The 21,997-nt window shown below is 41.6% G+C and overlaps 1 protein-coding gene across 1 annotated transcript in view; it reads right to left on the bottom strand.

The window, feature by feature from the left end:
* Positions 1–21,997, bottom strand: part of prkcea (protein kinase C, epsilon a) — a 658,830-nt gene that overhangs the window by 502,485 nt on the left and 134,348 nt on the right. The window lies entirely within an intron of this gene.

The following is a 21,997-nucleotide window of genomic DNA, read 5'->3' as shown; positions in this document are numbered from 1 at the left end:
GGTAACCTGGGAAAAAAGAGTTCCATGGATAATTTCTTACATTTAAAATATGCAAGGCTAAATCCAAAATAAGCACATGAAATAAAAGCATAGGCTGTGAAAAAAATCATACACACATTTCTATTCATTTCAGCAATTCAGATGAATGAACATTCAATTCTAATAGCATAACTGAAATTGAATCAAAGGTACAATCAGTAAAAGCACCCACAGGAAATGGGCCATAAATTTGCTATTATACTTTATACTTTACTTTCGTCAAACAATTGATACTAGAATGTACAATCATCACAGCCATATTTGATTCTACGCTTCCCGCTCCCTGGATTACAAATCGATAGTAAATATTTAAAATTTAAATTATAAATCATAAATAGAAAATAGAAAAATGGAAAGTAAGGTAGTGCAAAAAAGGTCCGGATATTTGGAGGGTACGGCCCAGATCCGGGTCAGGATCCATTCAGCAGTCTTATCACAGTTGGAAAGAAGCTGTTCCCAAATCTGGCCATACAAGTCTTCAAGCTCCTGAGCCTTCTCAGGATAGTAAGATAGTAAGAGGGAAGAGGGACGAAAAGTGTGTTGGCTGGGTGGGTCGTGTCCTTGATTATCCTGGCAGCACTGCTCCAACAGCATGCGGTGTAAAGTGAGTCCAAGGATGGAAGATTGGTTTGTGTGATGTGCTGCACCGTGTTCACAATCTTCTGCAGCTTCTTCCGGTCTTGGACAGGACAACTTCCATATGAGGTTGTGATGCACCCTAGAAGAATGCTTGCTACGGTACATCTATAAAAATTAGTGAGGGTTTTAGGGGACAGGCCAAATTTCTTTAGTTTTCTTAGGAAGTAAATTTATATCTTTTGAGTTTAGTTAGAAAGATAAAAGTTTTAAAGGTAAAAGTGTTAAACTTCCTCAGGGAGACAATTCAAGGGATCCCCAGTTCAAGATGCCAAAGTTCCAGATGCTGGGGGTTTGTTCTAAACAAAATTACCATATCTGAAGAAAAGTCTATGACAGATTTCACAGTAATATTTATCTCTTCACCTCACTCCTCCTTGCTTTTATACTCACTCTCCTCCTCTTGGACAAAGTGTGGAAGAAACCAACCATTAATTCTAAATGTCAGTGTTTTACTGCATCCGCAAAACACAGAGAATTTTATCTTAACTAGAAAACAGTGGGTGGGGAAAGGAAACAAGTAATATCCAATAAAATAGAAAAATAGTCAACAGAAAGGAGTTTGTACATCGATAGTCCAGCCACTCTGCAGTTACTTAATAATTACATTCCTGGAATAGGATGGAAACCAGGAAATGGTGTGAAGTCTCCAAGATAGATTCTGTCCTAAACACCAGGAAACCTGCAGATGCTGGAAATTCAAGCCACACACACAAAATGCTGGTGGAATGCAGCAAGCCAGGCAGCATCTATAGGAAGAAGTACAGTCGATGTTTCGGGCCGAGACCCATCGTCAGGACTAACTGAAAGAAGAGACAGTAAGAGATTTGAAAGTGGGAGGGGGAGGGGGAGATCCAAAATGATAGGAGAAGACAGGAGGGGAAGGGATGGAGCTAAGAGCTGGAAAGTTGATTGGCAAAGGGGATACTGAGTTGGAGAAGGGAGAGGATCATGGGACGGAAAGCCCAGGGAGAAACAAAGGAGGAGGGGACCCCAGAGCAAGATGGAGAGCAGGCAAGGAGTGATTGTGAGAGAGACAGAGAGAGAGAGAAAAAAAAGAGGAGGAATAAAAATAAATAAGGGATAGGGTAAGAAGGGGAGGAAGGGCATTAACACAAGTTAGAGAAATCTATGTTCATGCCATCAGGTTGGAGGCTACCCAGACGGAATATAAGGTGTTGTTCCTCCAACCTGAGTGTGGCTTCATCTTGACAGTAGAGGAGGCCATGGATTGACATATCAGAATGGGAATGGGACGTGGAATTAAAATGGGTGGTCACTGGGAGATCCTGCTTTCTCTGGTGGACAGAGTGTAGGTGTTCAGCAAAATGGTTTCCCAGTCTGCGTCAGGTCTCACCAATATATAGAAGGCCGCACCTGGAGCACCGGACACAGTATATCACACCAGCAGACTCACAGGTGAAGTGTCTCCTCACCTGGAAGGACTGTCTGGAGCCCTGAATGGTGGTGAGGCAGGAAGTCTAAAGGCAGGTGTAGCACTTGTCCCGCTTACAAGGATAAGTGCCAGGAAGGAGATCGGTGGGAAGGGATGGGGAGGGACGAATGGACAAGGGAGTTGCGTAGGGAGCAATCCCTGCTGAAAGCAGAAAGGTGGGGGGAGGGAAAGATGTGCTTGATGGTGGGATCTTGCTGGAGGTGGCAGAGGTTACAGAGAATTATATGTTGGACCTGGAGGCCGGTGGGGTGGTAGGTGATGGCAAGGGGAAACCTATCCCTAGTGGGGTGGCGGGAGGATGTGGTAAGAGCAGATGTGTGTTAGATGGGAGAGATGCATTTGAGAGCAGAGTCGATGGTGGAGGAAGGGAAGCCCCTTTTTTAAAAAAAGGAAGACACCTCCTCCGTCCTGGAATGAAAAGCCTCATCCTAAGAGCAGATGCAGCAGAGATGGAGGAATTGCGAGAAGGGGATGGCATTTTTGCAAGAGACAGGGTGGGAAGAGGAATAATCCATATAGCTGTGAGAGTCAGTAGGCTTATAGTAGACAGAAAGAGATAGAGACAAGAAAGGGGAGGGAGGTGTTGGAAATGGACCAGGTAAATTTAAGGGCAGGGTGAAAGTTGGAGGCAAAGTTAATGAAGTCAGTGAGCTCAGCATGCGTGCAGGAAGCAGCGACAATGCAGTTCTCGATGTAGCGAAGGAAAAGTCCGGGATGGATACCGGTATAGGCTTGGAACATGGACTCCAGAACTATCAATGCGGGCTCCAATGACCATGGACACCTTCAAAGCGATTGTGCAACCTCCAACTGCGATTCCAGCCTTGAACTCCAGGCCGGGTCTTCACGTGCTGCTATTGTGACTCCTGTCTCCTCTTCCCCCACCACCACTCTGCAACCCCGTCTCCCTCAGATCCCACCGACAGCTCCTGAGCCCTCAGAGGCTCCATCTTCCTCTCACCCCAACCCTCCCCTCTCCACTGACACTACCAGCCTCCATCCCCCCCGATCCCAGCTCTTATCCGTGCCATGTCTTTACCATTCCCTCCGACCTTCAACTCTCTGACGCAGAGCGCTCTGTCCTCAGTAAGGCCTTACCTTTGTCCCCCTTCGCCCACACCTCAGTGAGTTCCACATGCGCCATGATGCTGAATTCTTCTTCTGCCAGCTCCGTCTTCCAGCCTACTTCTTCAGCAAGGACTCTCCCACACCCACCAATGAACCCTTCTCCCGTCTTCAACCCTCCTCCTCTTCACAGACACCCCGCTCTGGTCTTCTGCCACTCTGGCTCTCTTTATTGCTAACTGCCGATAGGACATCAACCGTCTCGACTTCACCGCACCTTGTTCCAATTCCAACCTCACTCCCTCTGCACCAATCCTAACCTTACTATAAATTCCGCTGATAAGGGGAGCGCTGTTGTTGTCTGGCTTACTGACCCCTACCTTGACGAGGCACAGCGACAGCTTGCTGATACATCCTCTTATTTACCCCTCGATCATGACCCCACTAAGGAGCAGCAGGCCATTGTCATCACGGACCTTATCAGCTCTGGGAATCTCCCATCCCCTGCCACCAACCTCATAGTTCCTACACCCCGCATTTCCCATTTCTACCTTCTACCCAAGATCCAAAAACCTGCCTGTCCAGGTAGACCCATTATCTCAGCTTGCTCCTGCCCTACTGAACTCATTTCTGCATACCTCGACACTTTATCCCCCCGTGTTCAATCCCTTCCCACCTATGTTTGTGACGCTTCTCACGCTCTGTATTTTTTCAATGATTTTAAGTTTCCTGGCCCCCACCGCCTTACTTTCACCATGGATGTCCAGTCCCTATATACCTCCATCCCCCACCAGGAAGGTCTCAAAGCTCTCCGCTTCTTTTTCGATTCCAGACCTAACCAGTTCCCCTCTACCACAACTCTGCTCTGTCTAGCAGAATTGGTCCTTACTCTTAATAATTTCTCCTTTGTCTCCTCCCACTTCCTCCAAACTAAAGGTGTAGCCATTGGCACCCGTATGGGCCCCAGTTATGCCTGCCTTTTTGTTGGCTTTGTGGAACAGTCCATGTTCCATGCCTATACTGGTATCTGTCCCCCACTTTTCCTTCACTACATCGACGACTGCATTGGCTCTGCTTCCTGCACGCATGCTGGGCCCGTTGACTTCATTAACTTTGCCTCCAACTTTCATCCTGCCCTCAAATTTACCTGGTCCATTTCCGACACCTCCCTCCCCTTTCTAGATCTTTCTGTCTCTGTCTCTGGAGTCAGCTTATCTAATGATGTCTACTGTAATCCTACGGACTCTCACAGCTATCTGGACTACTCCTCTTCTCACCCTGTCTCTTACAAAATGCCATCCCCTTCTTGCAATTCCTCCATCTCCGCTGCATCTGCTCTCAGGATGAGGCTTTTCATTCCAGGACGAAGGAGATGTCCTCCTTTTTTAAAGAAGGGGGCTTCCCTTCCTCCACCATCAACTCTGCTCTCAAATACATCTCTCCCATTTCACACACAGCTGCACTCACCCAATCCTCCCGCCACCCCACTAGGGATAGGGTTCCCCTTGTCCTCACCTACCACCCCACCAGCCTCCGGGTCCAATATATAATTCTCCGTAACCTCCGCCACCTTCAACAGGATCCCGCCACCAAGCACATCTTTCCCTCTCCCCCTTTCTGCTTTCTGTAGGGATTGCTCCCTACGCGACTCTCTTGTCCATTCGTTCCCCCCATCCCTTCCCACCGATCTCCCTCCTGGCACTTATCCTTGTAAGCGGAACAAGTGCTACACCTGCCCTTACACTTCCTCCCTCACCACCATTCAGGGCCCCAGAGAGTCCTTCCAGGTGAGGCGACACTTCACCTGTGAGTCGGCTATTATGATAGACTGTGTCCGGTGCTCCCGATGTGGCCTTCTATATATTGGTGAGACCTGACGCAGACCGGGAGACCATTTCGCTGAACACTTATGCTCTATCCGCCATAGAAAGCAGGATCTCCCAGTGGCCACCCATTTTAATTCCACGTCCCATTCCTATTCTGATATGTCAATCCATAGCCTCCTCTACTGTCAAGATGAAGCCACACTCAGGTTGGAGGAACAACACCTCATATTCTGTCTGGGTAGCCTCCAACCTGATGGCATGAACATTGATTTCTCTAACTTCTGTTAATGCCCCTCCTCCCTTTCTTACACCATCCCTTATTTATTTTTATTCCCCCCCCCTTTTTTCCCTCTCTCTCTCTGTCCCTCTCACAATCACTCCTTGCCTGCTCTCTATCTTTCTCTGGTCTCCCCTCCCCCCTTCTATAACCCTTGGCCTCCTGTCCCATGATCCTTCCCCTTCTCCAACTTTGTACCCCTTTTGACAATCAACTTTCCAGTTCTTAGCTCCATCCCTCCCCCTCCTGTCTTCTCCTATCATTTTGGATCTCCCCCTCCCCCTCCCACTTTCAGATCTCTTACTATCTCTTCTTTCAGTTAGTCTTGACGAAGGGTCTCGGCCCAAAACGTCGACTGTACTTCTTCCTAGAGATGCTGCCTGGCCTGCTGCATTCCAGCAGCATTTTGTGTGTGTTGCTTAGATTCTGTCCTATCTGTCTTTAGCACTAATAAATCCAAATTATCCTCATATATTGTTAAATTGCCTGAAAAATTTTGCTTTCCTTTATCTCATTGGGCCATTGGTGATCCTGGGTTGTGGGGATAGTTATACATATATCTCTGAAAGGCTGTTATTTCATTACAGACGTGTGTGTTTTTGTCAAAGCAGAATCCATCCACAACTGTGTTTTGCAATGCAAGATATTACTATCCCAACAGGCTCAGCTGCAAGAGTCTTCTTCTGGTCCACAAGGTCCGAAAACATTGCTGGTATCAGCTCCTTACTCTGATGCTAAACTTTAGTTCTGAATCTTGCCTGAAATGCTATCAATTATTCCTTAAATGTATATAAGTTGAGATCACAATGCCCAACCAGTAGCTAAACACAAATTGGTTTGAAAGTTGGCTCCCAACCTGGTGAATTTCCGACTGGGAATGTTCCAAATTTCCAGAGCACCAGCTGGATGTTTGCTGAAATTGTCAGGGTTTGACTTCCCAGGCACTTCCCTGCAAGTATACCCTAGACAATTAATTATGACATTCGGGTAAGCCATGCTGCTCTCTGTGGCAAATGTTGGTAGTTAAGATTAATAGGCATTCAGGTTATGGCCTTTTTTCCGTATTCTTCCCCATTTGATTAAATGGGGAAAATACAGAGAAATTTAATTGGCACTGTCCAGAAGGATGCATGCACATCCATAGAAGTGTCCAGGAAGCTTGAGGGTATGTCTGACACTTCAAACTCTTTGGACGATCACAGGGAAGCAGCTCATTCTGCTGCCAACCCAGCTGCCTTCCATGTACCTCAGCTGAGATCAACAGAAGCGTCCTGCCTCTCTCGTCACTTACAATGGTGAACACAAGTATATATTCCATGCTTCATCGCCTTATGCACATGACATCCGAGTAAAAATAATCAATGTAGGCAATTATAATTTTCCCTTTTTCTGAAACCTCTCCCTTAATCTGAAACCTATAATAATATTTCAATCACAAACAAGAGAAAATCTGCAGATGCTGGAAATCCAAGCAACACACACAAATTGCTGGAGGAACTCAGCAGGCCAGGCAGCATCTATGGAGTGTTTCGGCCCAAAGTGTTGACTGTTATCTTTTCTATGGATTGTTGAGTTCCTGCAGCATTTTGTGTGTTTCGCAATGACATTTCAAGTTGGTCTTGTTGGAAAAATTTCAAAAAAAGCATATAAATTCGGAAGGGTCCACTCTTCCACCTTCAGTTTTGATGAAGGACCTTTGGTCTGAAGCATTAGTTTACTATATTAGACTACATTTTGGTTTTTTTCCTCTCTCTCAACTTGCACTAATGTCATCATGTTTATATTATCATACTAGTTATCTATAATTTATGTTAGCTTAACTTTATGTCATGTCTGTAATACACTGTGCAGCTGCTGCTGCAAAAAGATGATTTTTCGTGACATTTACAAGATGGCTATGTTTGCCTATGACAATAAACGAACTTGACTTGAAGACACAAGACTGCAGATGCTCAGTGAATCAGGCAACATCTAAAATGGCAAATGGAAAGTCAATGCTTTGGGTTGAGATCCTTCATCTGAACACTGAATCCTCCATATTGCTCCCCCTGTCCCTTTTCTCTCTCCTCTGGATCTACCCAACCCCCATCACTGCCTCTCCCCAGTATTCCACCCAGTCCATCTGCCCATCAACACACACATTCCTTTCACTGATTTCTCTCCCCCACCACTCTCATCAGTCCACTCCACTCACCTCCTTCCTGTTGTACCATTGCTCCACTTTCCTCTCCTATCAGATTCCACCATCCTCAGCTTTTTCACTTCCACCTGTCACTCCCTGTTTCTGACGCCATTCCCACTCTCCCCCGCCTCACTGGCCTATGATCCCCATTACACTTGAATCCACCTATTACCTGCCAGCTCTTGCCCCACTCCTTCCTTTTACCTCTTGATACCAGTTATCTCTCCTCTATCTCTCAGTTCAGATGAAGAGTCTTATACCTAAACATCAACTGTCCATTTACCTCCATAGATGCTGCTTGTTCCTCCAGCTTTGTGTTGACTTAATTTCTTCCCGAAGATGCAACCTGACCTACTGAGGATTCCCAGCACGTTCTGTCTTTATTTTAGATAAATGGTGCTGAGGTCAAGAGGGTTGAGAGCTTCAACTTCCTCGGAGTGAACATCATCAATAGCCTGTTCTGGTCAAGCCATGTAGACACCATGGCCAAGAAAGTTCACCAGTGCATCTACCTCCTCAGGAGATTGAAAAAAAACTGGCACGTCCCCTTTGACTTTCACCCATATTTATAGATGTACCATAAAAAAAGCACCCTATCTGAATACATCATGGATTGGAATTAGAACTGTAAGAAACTGCAGAGAAATGCAGACACATCCCAGTGCACCATGAGAACCAGTATCCCCGTCTTCACTCCTCGCTGCCTTGGTAAAGCAACCAGCATAATCAAAGATGCTATTTATACCAGGCATTCTGACTTTTCCCACATCCCAATGGGCAGAAGATCCAAAGCCCAGAAGCTAGTTTCCATCCTGGTTTTATAAGGCTATTGAATGAACCCCTAGGATAAGATGAATTCATGACTTCACAATCTACCTTGTTGTGGCCTTGCACCTTATTGTCTACATGCATTGGTTGTGGGCAGAACACTGAAATCCCCATGGAGATCCATCAGTTCAACAACTTACCATGGAGTTCAGCAGGTCGGGCAGCATCAGTGGAAATGGTATAGGGCCTCTGCCCCTTCCCCCTACAGTCCTGACGAAGGGTTCCGGCCCGAAACGTCGACCGATCTTTTCCACTGATGCTGCCCGACCTGCTGAGTTCCTCCGGCGTGTTGTGAGTGTTGCTTTGACCCCAGGATCTGCAGATTATTTTGTGGTTGCCATAGAGTTACTCCCCTTTCACTCTGAATGAAAGCGCAGGTCATAGCCACATCTTTATCAGATATTGGTCAATGTGGAAACTGCTACTGTATACCAGGTGATGTCAATGGATCTGCATCAGATGCCAGTAAAATGCAAGGGAGAACTGTGCATGGCCATGCCTGGGCCATGTCCATTTTCGTCACCAATTAACCTGGAAACAATCACCAGTATGGTTTAATGTGGATAACACAGCTTCTATGCACATATCACATCCAAAAAGCATGCACAAGTTAATCCAAATTCTAAGTATCAATTTCTGATTTGTTGTCATTTCAAAAATCAGCCAAGGGGATATATTCTAAGAAACCCCTTAGTCAAGGCTTATGCAGTAAATTAGCTGATTAATGAATTATTTGATAATCCCAGCAGCTCAGCTTTTGGCTCAACAATGTTCCACTTAACCACAGCAGGGCCCCACTTCCTGCGCTCCCATGATCACAACAAGGTCCAAGTCCGTGCTCCACCAGCACATCAGAAGTCTTATCTTTTTATATATTGCAAAATAAACTTCATTCACAATAGAAATTATTTATAAGAATAAACTGTGCAATGCCTTCATCAAAGTTGCTGGTGAACGCAGCAGTCCAAGCAGCATCTATAGGAAGAGGCGCAGTCGACGTTTCAGGCCGAGACCCTTCGTCAGGACTGTCCTGACGAAGGGTCTCGGCCTGAAACGTCGACTGCGCCTCTTCCTATAGATGCTGCTTGGCCTGCTGCGTTCACCAGCAACTTTGATGTATGTTGCTTGAATTTCCAGCATCTGCAGAATTCCTGTTGTTTGTGCAATGCCTTTTTTATTCTTATATTCATAGCCAATGCTTTCCTTGTAGTTCTATTACATTCCTTAAAGCCAACAGGACTGCTGTAACCCATGGGGCCCCTTCAGGTGCACCAGAAATCTGATTCCTGCACTTGCACAAACATTTTGAAGTCCTGGTTCTTACGCTTCCTTTAACACACTGAGACCTTGGTTACAGAAGTTCCCTTTAAAATCACCAGAGCCCCAGTTCCTTTGTTCCTTACAGACACATCTGGTCTCTCTGATGTGTTCCATGAGTTGGCTCCATGAGCATAGCAAGGCGTCAGCTCCCATTATTACTTTTGAACTTACTGGATTTGCTATGGTGTAGGACACTTATAAAAAGTGAATTTAAATTGTGTTGGAACATTAGTAGGAATTACATTCCATATTCAGGAAAATCGGACAGCACCGACAAAAGTCCCAAGTGTGTTGTATTAACAGAGTTTCAGTGCAGATGGTAAGGACGCATTCAGGAAGCAATGAACTCTTCCATGCCCTTGAAGCTTTGGTTTTGAAAGGATTGGTCTAATTCAGCTTACAGTTAATAGTGTAAGCAGGGTCTGATAGTAGATGACACAACAATGATTATATGGAGGTCATATGGAGGTGATTTAGCCTTCTTGCATGACTGGCCACCCAGTGCAAATGTTTTCTGCCACTTGGCATCCTGAGGCTAAATGCTTTCCAAATCCTGCTACATTCTAGTCTGAGTGCTTTATTCCAGGGTGTTAATGCAAAATGGAGCTCGTGACAAATTTGGGGCACCAAACTGAGGAGGAATATATTGGCCTCAAAGGTAGGGCAACGTGGGTTTACCAGATTTATAATGACATACTTAAAGTAAAGTGCGTTGATAAACTAACTACAAGGAGATTTTTTGACAAAATAGAACAAGGACACCACCTTTATGAAAACTAGGCCATTCAAAAATGAAAATGAAAATCATAATCTCAAATACCGAAAATGTAAAATCACTAGATACAAACTATATTTCTCATACCATTCTGTTTTATAGTATTCATTTATTACCACGTGGCTTGGTAGATCAGTTTAGAGGGCATTAAGACTAAATCACATATTGTAGAATAGGTCGTAGAAGGAGTAGATCAGGTGGAGGAAGTTAATTTTTCCTGAAGGACTAGAGTATTTATAATTCATCAGCTTTGATTACCATGTTACCATTTTCCTTGTGCTGTCCTACAAACTGTTAACATTACTGAATTCATTTTCACAGCTTGTTATGATTGGACTATAGACTCACCACCTTTTATGGCATGGTTGTTACAAATATGCACCTGAGTGTCCATAAGTTTAAAAACATGATAAAGAAATTAAATAGAATATATTTTTGACATAGATGCCAGAAAAATTGTGGTACAAAATTACTCAAATAGCAGCCACAATTTGTTTGCCAGGCTGCTGTCTACCTCCAGACGTTCGTCCACATCAAGGATTTGGCATGTGACTCTTACCTCTCATCTGTCTTTCAATATTCACAATCCTGTGCTATTAGTTTGTCATTCATATCAGTCTCCAGGCTTAGAAGTTAAACGTCTGCAGGTTCTTGCCAAACTTAATATGTCATCAATGTATTTCAATGCTAAATCATCTCACATGTAGCATTCCAGTTATTTGGCACAACATTTCATATTAAAAGGTCTAAGTTTTAAGACTAGTAGAAAATAAAAACAAATAAATATCTGGAGCAACACATACCAAAAGCTGGAGGAACTCAGCAAGGTCAGGCAGTATTTATGGAAACGAATGAACGGTCAATGTCTTGGGCCAAGAAACGTCTTCAGGACGAGAGAGGAAAGGGGAAGCAGCAAGAATAAAAAGGCGGAGGGAGGAGAAGGCGTACAAGCCAAAAGTTGACGGGTGAAGTCAGGTGGCTGAGGGATGGTGGATGAAGAAATAGTTGTCAGGGGTATTACTGACGCATTGTTCATTAATATTATTCCCAATTGCTTTATTAATAGTGAAGTACGTCTCAAAGAATTACAAATACAAAAAGCATACGAAGTGCAGTAATTGTTGAACAAACAATCGCTACACTACAGTTCCAATGACAGGCATAATCTTAGAGTGATGTTTAAATATGTTGGCTGATATTCTTCCTCTTACAGTATTGTCTAGTGTTAGGAATATTATTCTACCTATTTGAATTGTGTCTGTTCTTCCAAATCTCAATGGCAGAATTTTCAGCAATTATTCTTCTACCTTGGAATTCTCTACCCAAATTACTCATTCTTATTACATTACTTCTCACTTTCAAAGATTTTAAATGTTTCTCCCTTTAATGGCCTTGAACAGACTTCACACTGCCCTCTTTGTAAAATATCAGGGCAATTTTGACCATGTAGCTAGTAGTACCCTGTAAGTGGAAATTGTTGCTGACTAACAAAATATACACTAGAATACATAAACATTTTTATTTTAATGGAGATTTTCTATTTAGAGGGAACAGTCATTGATTGCCATGTATTGATTGTTAATACCTATTCATATCCCATTTCTCACTATTTCAGTGTACGCAAAATCTGTGCACAGCATTCCAGGTGTGCCCTCACCAAAATCCTGTACAATTTTAACAATACTTCCCTGTTTCTAAACTCCAACAATCTTGCAATAAAGACAATATTTCATTTGCTTTGCTAACCACTTGCTCGGCCTGTTTTTTGCCCTTTGTGCATTAGAACAACTTGAATGATATTGGTAAGGAGGTTTTATTAGTATTAGCTAGAGCCTTCAGCAATTTGGGCATCGAGGGAGAGAGGAAGAGGAGAGCCATCCACAGTACCACAGAAGCAGTAGAGAGGGCCTCAAGATGGCTGTGGCTCGAAAGAGGGCAGCCATGGAGTCATAAGTAGCTAGCCATCTGGACACAAGCTGGGGTCTGATCAGCCCCGGCTGGGTCACCTGGAGGAGGTTGTATGATGTTAAAAGACCCAAAATACCCGATGATTCCAGGAACATCACTGAAGATGTGTCCAGAAGCATCAGTAGATGTATGTGCACAGGGGTCAAATAAATGGCAGATGAATTTAATGGCAGAAGTACTTTGCTTCAGTCTTTACCCTGAAAGACACTAGCTGGATGCCACAGGTCCATGAGTGTCAGAGGGCAGCAGTGAGTGCCATTGTTACTACAAAGGAAAAAATGCTAGGCAAACTCAAAGGTCTTAAGGTGGATCAGTTACCTGGGCCAGGTGGACCACATCCCAAAGTCCTGAGAGAGGTCGCTGAAGAGGTAACAGATGCATTGCCATGATCTTTCAAGAATCACTTGATTCTGGCATGGACCTAGAGGACTGGAAAATTGCAAATGTCACTACACTCTTCAAGAAGGGAGCAAGGTAAAAGAGAGGAAATTATAGGCCGGCTAGCCTAACCTCATTGGTTGGGAAAGTGTTGAGGTCGATTATTAAGGATGAGGTTTCGGGGTACTTGGAGACTAATAATAAAATAAGTCAAAGTCAGCATGGTGTCTGTAAAGGGAAATGTTGCCTGACAGATCTGTTGGAATTATTCAAAGAATTAACAAGTAGGGTGGACAAAGGAGAGGTAGTGGATGTCATTTACTTGGATTTTCAGAAGGCTTTGATAAGGTACCTCACATGAGCAACACTCACAACACACTGGAGGAACTCAGCAGGTCGGGCAGCATTTGTGGAAAAGATCAGTCGACGTTTCCGGCAGGAACCCTTCATCAGGACTGTAGAGGGAAGGGGCAGAGGCCCTATAAAGAAGGTATAAAGAACCTCACATGAGGCTGCTTAACAAAATAAAATCCTATGGTGTTATAGGAAATATACTAGCATGGATAGAGGAATGGCTGACAGGCAAGAGGCAATGAGTGTGAATAAAGGGGGCCTTTTCTGGTGGTTGCCAGTGACTAGTGGTGTTCTTCAGGGGTCAGTATTGGGACCCCTACTTTTCACATTGTTTGTCAATGATTTAGATGGTAGAATTAATAACTTTGTGGCAAAGTTTGCAGATGATACAAAGATAGCTGGGGGTTAGGCAGTGTTGAAGAAGCAATGCGATTGCAGCAGGACAGACAAATTGGAAGAATGGGCAAAAAATGGCAGATGGAATAGAGTGTTGGGAATAGTATGATAACATATTTTGGTAAAAGGAATAACATATGAGGAGCGTTTGGCAGCTTTGGGCCTGTACTCACTGGAATTTAGAAGAATGTGTAGAGATCGCATTGAAACCTACCAAATGTTGAATGGACTTGATAGGGCGGATGTGGAGAGGATGTTTCCTCTGGTTGGGGACAGCCAGAACTAGAAGGTACAGTCTCAAATTGAGGGGCAACCTTTCAGAACAGGAGGAATTTTTTAGCCAAAGAATGGTGAATCTGTGGAATGCTCTGCTATAGAGGCCAATTCCGTGGGTATACTTAAAGTGGAAGTTGATAGATTCCTGATCAGTTAGGGCATCAAGGGACATGGTGAGAGGGCAGGTGAAAGGGGTTGAATGGGATCTGGGATCAGCCATGATGAAATTGCAGAGCAGACTCGATGGGCTGAATCGCCTAATTCTGCTCCTATGTCTAATGGTCTTATGATCCCTCGGTGCTTTATACATCTGCAGTCACTCTCCACTTCAAATAGATTTCTTTTACCAAAGTGCATGACCTCATGTTTTCACATTAAACGTTAATTTCCAAAGCTTCTCCTGTTCAGTCAATCTATCAATATACGGTTCAGAGGTCCAAATATCCTCACTGAAACATATACTATTCACTACTTTTTGTGTCAATCACAAACTTCAATGTGAACCTCTGTCCCTCACCTACAGAAGATTAACAAAAATGGTTTCAAAATGAAGGTAAAGAACTGATCCCTAAGTAATTATATCCTTCTAATACATTTTCCTCACAATTTACTCTCTTCTATTGACAACCAATCTTTAATTCATGCCAGGGCTCTTTCCCCAATCCAATGAGCTCATAAAATTCCATTTACATGATTTGTTCTTATATATTCTAAAAGTGATCCTGCTTTTGCATATTTATTAGACTTTCCTTAATTAATTACAAATATAAATGGAAATCTTAATAATAAACTATCCTCAGTGTTGACTTCAACGTTTCTGTTTAAGCAGTAAAGTTATTTTGTGACGCATAATGTAACTGATTTTCCTAAAATAAAAGAGTAACTAATAAATATAAAATATTAGCATATGTTTTGGTGTGCACATAAAATTTTAGAATGCAGAAATAGCCTCTTCCAGTTTTTTTAAAATTATAGTGAAAGTTATAGTTTGGATATAAAATGTTTCTTCATACATCAAGCAATAATATGTTGTGCTAACTATTTATTCTACTATACATTTCTTTCAGATCTGCAGAGGAGGGAAAATGCAAACTGTATATACAGCTAGCGATTCTACACACATTTCTAGTTGTAAACTAAGAAATTTACTGTGATAGTGCTGCTGAATTTTTTAAATACTTGAATATGGAAATACCTGCGTTCATTAAAGTGATTGATTAGGCAAGGCAGTCTTGCATTACACTTTGGTTTCCTGAAGGATATTTTGAGTCTAATTGAAAATATATTTCTAAGTTTACCATGTTAGAAATGCTGTTCTTCTTTAACCTCTCCAAATAAAGTTAATTTTTCGGGATTACACTGGGTACATGAAAATTCATCTTCCTTTTCTGACCCAAACTGAGATCCTAGTCCCATGTTTTCATGATCACCAGAACCAACTGTACCTCCAAACATATACACCATGTCAGCTCATTTGCTCATGCTAGCTAACTGACCTTGACTTCATTTCACAATAAAATGCCTATTGTCATACTCAAACTCTATATACCAATGTACTTTCCCTAAACCTATAGTTCCTTTCAGCCCTACAACTTTAAGAATTCTACATCCTTCCAGTTTTACATTCTTCACAACACCCGTTATGTACTTTTCTCCTTCAGACTACAACTGACTTTTCATAATCTCTTGCTGAGGAATTGCCTCGCAAAGCTTCTTAGGCTCTTTGTTCTAAGAATTTTATTAAAGTCTATATCCTTGATAAACCATCTGGTCCAAAATTGGTCCGATTGTATTCCTATAGGGCATCCAAAATATACCTACTGCATTCAGCACCCTTCATTTTACATATTGTTGTGGTTACCCAGCAACTCTGATTCCAGAACTCTCCCCTTTGCTCTGTTAGTTCAGAATCTTGTCCTCCAGCAGTTCTTTAGCTTTTTAAAAGGATATAAGAAACTGCCCCATGGATTTCACCCTTAACTTTTCCACAAAATTACTCTATTTGAGAGCTTTATGACATTCTGTAAGAGTTGTAAAATTATTGATAAAGGCGTAAAATTTTTGAAATTACCAACTTTTTTTTTAAATTATTACTAAAGTTGACAGGTATGAGGGACACAACACCACCAAAAAAAATTAATATAATAGGGCAGGTATAATTCTCAAGAACGCTGGAATTAGTCAAACACTGCTCATCCTGAAAAGTATGGCTTATTTTGCTAAACTAGGCTAAAGTTTATTTCTCTCAAATGTGAACTGCATCTCTCCTACAGCACCATTCCTACAGTCCTGACTGAAATACTATAGAACCTAGGCCTCTGTACCTCCCTCTGCAACTGAATCCTCGACTCTCTAACTGGAAGACCACAATCTGTGTGGCTTGGAAATAATGTCTCCACCTTGCTTTCAATTAATGCTGGCACCCACAAGGATGTGTGCTCTACTCTCTCGCTAGACCCATGACTGTGTGGTTAGGCATAGCTCAAATAGGTATGGGGTGGCTACCGCACAAGATCGAAATAAGTTGCTGAAACTTCTAAAATTAGTCAACTGTATCACTGGTACCAGCCTCCGTAGTATCCAAGACATTTTCAATGAGGCGGTACCTTAGGAAGGTGGCGTCCATCATTAAGGACCCCCACACCTAGGACATGCCCTCTTCACAGTGTTACCATTGGGAAGGAGGTGCAGTACCCTGAAGGCACACATTCAGGGATTCAGGCACAACTTCTTCCCCTCTGCCACCTGATTTCTAAATGGACACTGAACTCATGAATACTACTTCTCTACTTTTTTTTTAAATTTCCATTAATTTGCATTACTTATTTTAACATAACTATTTAATAGACACATATACATACACACACTCACATACTAATGCAACTCAGTTTTTTTTGCTTCTCTGTATTTATTTATCTGTTTCATTAAATTGCTGCAGTAAAGCTAACAAATTTCATGACATATGCTGGTGATATTAAATCTGATTCTGATCTCAGTTACTGTTCTCATTTCTCTTATATTTAAATAATTCACAGAAAGCAAACATCTTCAGCTGACAAATTGCATATATGAATCTCATTTTTCCACAAGTGTACACTAACCCACTAGTCTCATAAATGAGGTTTAAACAGCACTTAAATAGTTGTATTTGCAGAGTAAGCTGACAGTAAGTGCTTGTGAAAACTCAGTTATTCAGCTTACTCTTCAGTTTGTCTGACAGAACATTTAACTGCCTGAGATTATATCACAATTTACAGTTGTAACTCCTGGAGAAATCTCATTTATTGATACAGGTGATCCCTATATTATAGGAGTGGCATTCCCAGAAAGCAGTCCATATTGTGATTTTCCATAACATGTCGTCTGTGTATGTGTTAAGGAAAGACAAGTTTGTAAAGAACTAAAATTTGTGTCTTTTACATTTTTGTCAGGAAATAAATTGTATTAATTTCTCAAAATCTGGGTAGCGATTTGTGAATTCCATGAGGGTAATTTTCCATTACCCAAATGGTTGTAATGTGGAGATGGCCGGAATACAAAACTATCTTCCGACTTCCCACATTTCATTATAGTTCAGATCAACATTGTTACTGACAGAAAGGCTTAAACATTATGGAATACTTACCTAGTTCTTTCCAGAACTGAGCAGAATGTAACAAGCCACTCTTCTATTTACTGCTTTTTGTTGCTGCAGGTAAAGCACACTTGTTGATTTACCAGTCCCAGTGCTTGCCCCACTTCCAAAGTTACATTCATGCCTCAGTGCCCTGGAGAGGGGACATTTGATGCCTGCCCATATCCCCAAGATCTTTCTTGATCAGTGGGCAATGATCATGATCAGTAAGGGTGGGTGGGTAGCAGACCATAAGACCATTTAGATATAGAAGCAGAATTAGGCCATTTGGCCTGTTGAGTCTGCTGTGCCATTTCATCATGGCTGATCCAATCTCTCAGCCTCAATCTCCTGCCTTCTCCCCATATCCTGTCATGTCCTGATTAATCAAGAATCTATCAACCTCTGCCTTATATATACATCAAGGCTCAGCCTCCACTGCTGCCTGCGGCAAAGAATTCCACAGATTCACCACTCTCTGGCTAAAGGAATTCCCCCTCACCTCTGTTTTAAAAGGAAGCTCCTCTGTTCTGAGGCTGTGTCCTCTGGTCTTAAAGACTCTCCCACCAAAGGAAACATCCTCTCCACATCCTTTCTACCAAGGTCTTTCACTATTCAGTAGGCTTCAATGAGGTCACCCTTGAATACAGGCCCAGAGCCACCAAATGCTCTTCAGGCGACGAGCCATTTAATCCTGGAATCTTTTTCGTAAACCTCCTTTGAACCCTCTCCAGTTTCAGCACATCCTTTCGAAGGTAAGGGGCCTCACCAGTGCTTTATGAAGTTTCAACATTACATCCTTGGTTTTATATTCTAGTTAAGAAAACTGATGCTTTTAATAAAGCTATTGTTAACTATGTCCTCTTCCAAAGTAGAAAACTAATAACAGAGCATAGAGGTTAATCAAAGGTCTTTAACTGCAGTAATGCCAATATATATTGCATAAGAATTACTTCTAATACGATCGAAGCAAGTAAACATAAAGACTGATAAGAAAAAAATGGAATATTTAAACATATGTTTAAGTAACATTCCAGTAACTTATTTTTATGCCACAGTGTACACATTGATTGCCAAGAAATTAATGAACTAGCATAAATATCATATCTATCCTTAAACCATCAATGATCTATTAATCAATTTATCACAATAACGTAAGAAACAGCAGACATAAACTATTCTGCATTTTGTACCTGCTTCGTCATACCATTTAGATTCAGTTTAGATTAGTTTCAGATCACTGTATTGTCACATGCACCAGGGTGCAATCAAATTCCTTGCTCGTGTGAAGCTCATGGATGAACCACTTACCTCTGCAACATTTTTCTGCAGTAACCATATGTTCATTGATTCCCTTAATATTTAAAGATTTGTTGACCTATGTACTCAATAAATATGACTTCAGATATCTACTGGGCATAGAATTACAAATATTTGCATCTCATCACTGAAGAGTCAACACGCCCACCCCACACACACACATTTTGAGACATGAGCCTTGGTTTCACACACTTCCCTTACACATGATTCCCCACAACCATAGGAGAATCAAGCCTATATCCACCCTGTCAATTCCTGTAAGAACTCTGTATGCTACAATAAAATTACTACACATTTTCAAAATTTAAGAAAGTTGTGCATAATCTATTGTTATACAACAGATTCATCATCCCTGGAATCCATTTGGTGAATTGCCCTCAATTACAGGTATACCTTCCTAAGGGAGAGAGACCAGACCTGTGTACAATATTCCAAGTGGTATCTCACCATGGTCCCTATACAAATGGATTAAAATATTTCAAGTCTTGTCCTCAAATCCTCTTGAAATGAATACCAATCTAATATTTCCTTTCCTAAGCATAAAAGATTCTACAGATGCTGGAAATCCAGAGCAACAGACAAAATGCTGGAGGAAATCAGCAGGTCAGGCAACATCTATGGGAAGGAATAAACAACCGACATTGCAGGCTGAGATACTAATGAAGTCCTGGTGAAGGGTCTCAGCCTGAAACATCAACTGGTTATTCACTTCCATAGATGCTGTCTGACCTGCTAAGCTCCTCCAGCATTCTGTGTTTGTTGATTTGCTTTCTTAATTCTTTTCTGTAAATGCCCATTAGCTTTCAGGGATTCATATTCAAGGACATCCAAGTATGCTAGAACATCAAAGTAGATGACCTCACATGTTTCTATATTATGTTCTATCGGTTTTGTCTTTGTCTATTAACTCAACCTGCAGATAATTTCCAAAAGCTTCCTTACAACCTCCGCGTATCATCACTGTCAGGAAGCTGTGATGCAATAGTGAAGAGGCACCAAAACCTACAACGCCCACTGATCACAGCCTAAAAATCCAAAAGTGACCATATGATTCTTGTTTTCCGCTTTGTGACCATGAACCAAACTTTTATGCCAGTATACTATTCTGAAACCATGAGCTCTGGTTTCTGCTTAATCATCTTATCAAAAGCTTTCTGAAAGTGGAAATACATTACATTTTCTGATCCACCCTGCTATTCTACTACATGAAAACTCAAAAAAAAATCTAAAAGATTTGTTTAACACCGTCTCTCTTTCATAAATACAGAATGATGCTGACAATCCAAATACTGGTTGACCACCGATTCTTCAGAAGCTAATGGTTCAGCACCTCATTTAATTCAGATGAAATTACGATGCCAAGTATCGCCCACTTTTCATGAAACGTCTGTTAGATTAAGTGAACTCTGGCAGTTCTGTACAGACATTTATTAAAGAATGCAACATGAGGGATGTTCTTTGGTTTACTGCCCAGGGGTGGGAGAAGGCAGAAACTTCAACACTAAAGAATGGCTTGCATAAGTTGTGATCTGCCTTCACGTTTGATAATGTGCCTGAAGGAAAGCTTGCCGATGATTTTACAGGATCTCGTGCACCAAAGGAGACAGTAGTTGTTCATAATTTGCTTGTGTAGGCAAAAAGTGTTACAGGACCTGCTTTCAAAGATATAGCAAGTAGTCCTAATGAAGAAGATCTACGTGAGTGGATGATTGTCAATGACAAAACACCTGTTATGCATCACCTTACGGACTCAGAAATTATAGACAGTGTTCTAAATGCTGATAAAAACACCGCAAGTGATGGAGACGGCAGCGATGATGATGCCAACAGATGAAACTACCATTGACAAGTTAATGGAGTTGTTGGGTGACTAAATCAAAGGGTTAGAGAAACATCGCTTCATGATAGAACGAGGGCTAATGAATTTTTATTTGATGCAAAAAAAATTACACGCAGAGATAAAAACACATGAAACAACTTCACTGATCGAAATGTTTAAAAATATAACCAAGAAGCACCATACTTTGTAAACTCAGTAATTAATAAATTCACTTTAATTTCTATTTTAATTAATAATCCATTAAAGCTTCTACAGTCCATTTTTTGCCATTACTATTGTGTGACCCCTTTACCTGGCAAAAATGTTAATTTGGCAAGGCTCAGAGACAAGAGTGCCAGAAAATCAGTGGTCAGCCTGTACTACTTCAAAGCGATTTTTGTCTCTTCCTTAATAATAGAATCTAACTTTGTCCTTAATCCTAATGTCAGGTTTACTGATTTGTAATTCCATGTTTTCTTTCCTCACATTGTTTTTAAATGGTAAATCATAGAAAACCTACAGCACAATATAGGCCCTTTGGCCCACAATGCTGTGCCGAACATGTCCTTATTTTAGAAATTACCCAGGGTTACTCATAACCCTCTATTTTTCTAAGGTAGAATTATATTTCTGCCTTCCAAACTGTGTGAGTTCACTTGGTCCTTGGGTTTATAAGCTTTCAGTCCCATTAGTTTCTCTTACTTTTTTAAAAATAATGCGACATTGTAGACTTTTTTGCTCTGCACCTGCAGTTGTCCATTTTAATTTGTTCTTAACAGTGATGATTTATCATGACGGAATCAGAATTAGGATCACGTTTATTATCACTGATTTAAATGGCGCGAAATTGGTTGCTTTGTGGCAGCAATGCAGTGCAGTCATAAAAGTTATTATCAATCATAAAAATAAATCAATATTGCAAAATCAAAAGAAATAATGAGGTAGGATTGATGGGTTCATGGAGAGTTCATAAATCTGATGGTAGTGAGATAGAAGCTATTCCTGAATCATTGAGTGTGGGTCATCAGGCTCCAGTACTTATTCCCAGATGGGAATAATGAAAAGAATCCAGGTCTCAGATGGTGAGGGTCCTTCGTGATGAGGCCACCTTTTTCAGGAACCAACTCTTGAAGATGTCCTTGTCGGTGGGGAGGGTTGTGCCCGTGATGGAGTCTACATTAGTCTGCAGCCTTCCAAAGCCAGAGAAGTCATAAAAATGGTACTATGTAAACAATTTATGTCTGATACTCTCATTAATATTTTCACTAATCTAAAATGTTTTATACCTAAGAAAGCAGTCATCAGAAAAATCCTTTTATTAATTAGTTGTCATGAACATTAACAATAATACATGTAAATATAATATATATAAATAAAACATACGTTTTTTAGATTTTCAACCTATGAATCTACTGTTCACAAAAAGAATAAAGAGTCCTTGATATAACTAAGAAAGGTGAAGAAGGAGT

The sequence above is a fragment of the Mobula hypostoma genome, chromosome 8 (assembly GCF_963921235.1).
Source record: "Mobula hypostoma chromosome 8, sMobHyp1.1, whole genome shotgun sequence".
Classification (NCBI taxonomy): Eukaryota; Metazoa; Chordata; class Chondrichthyes; order Myliobatiformes; family Myliobatidae; genus Mobula; species Mobula hypostoma.
This window is presented reverse-complemented; position numbering and strand designations above follow the sequence as displayed.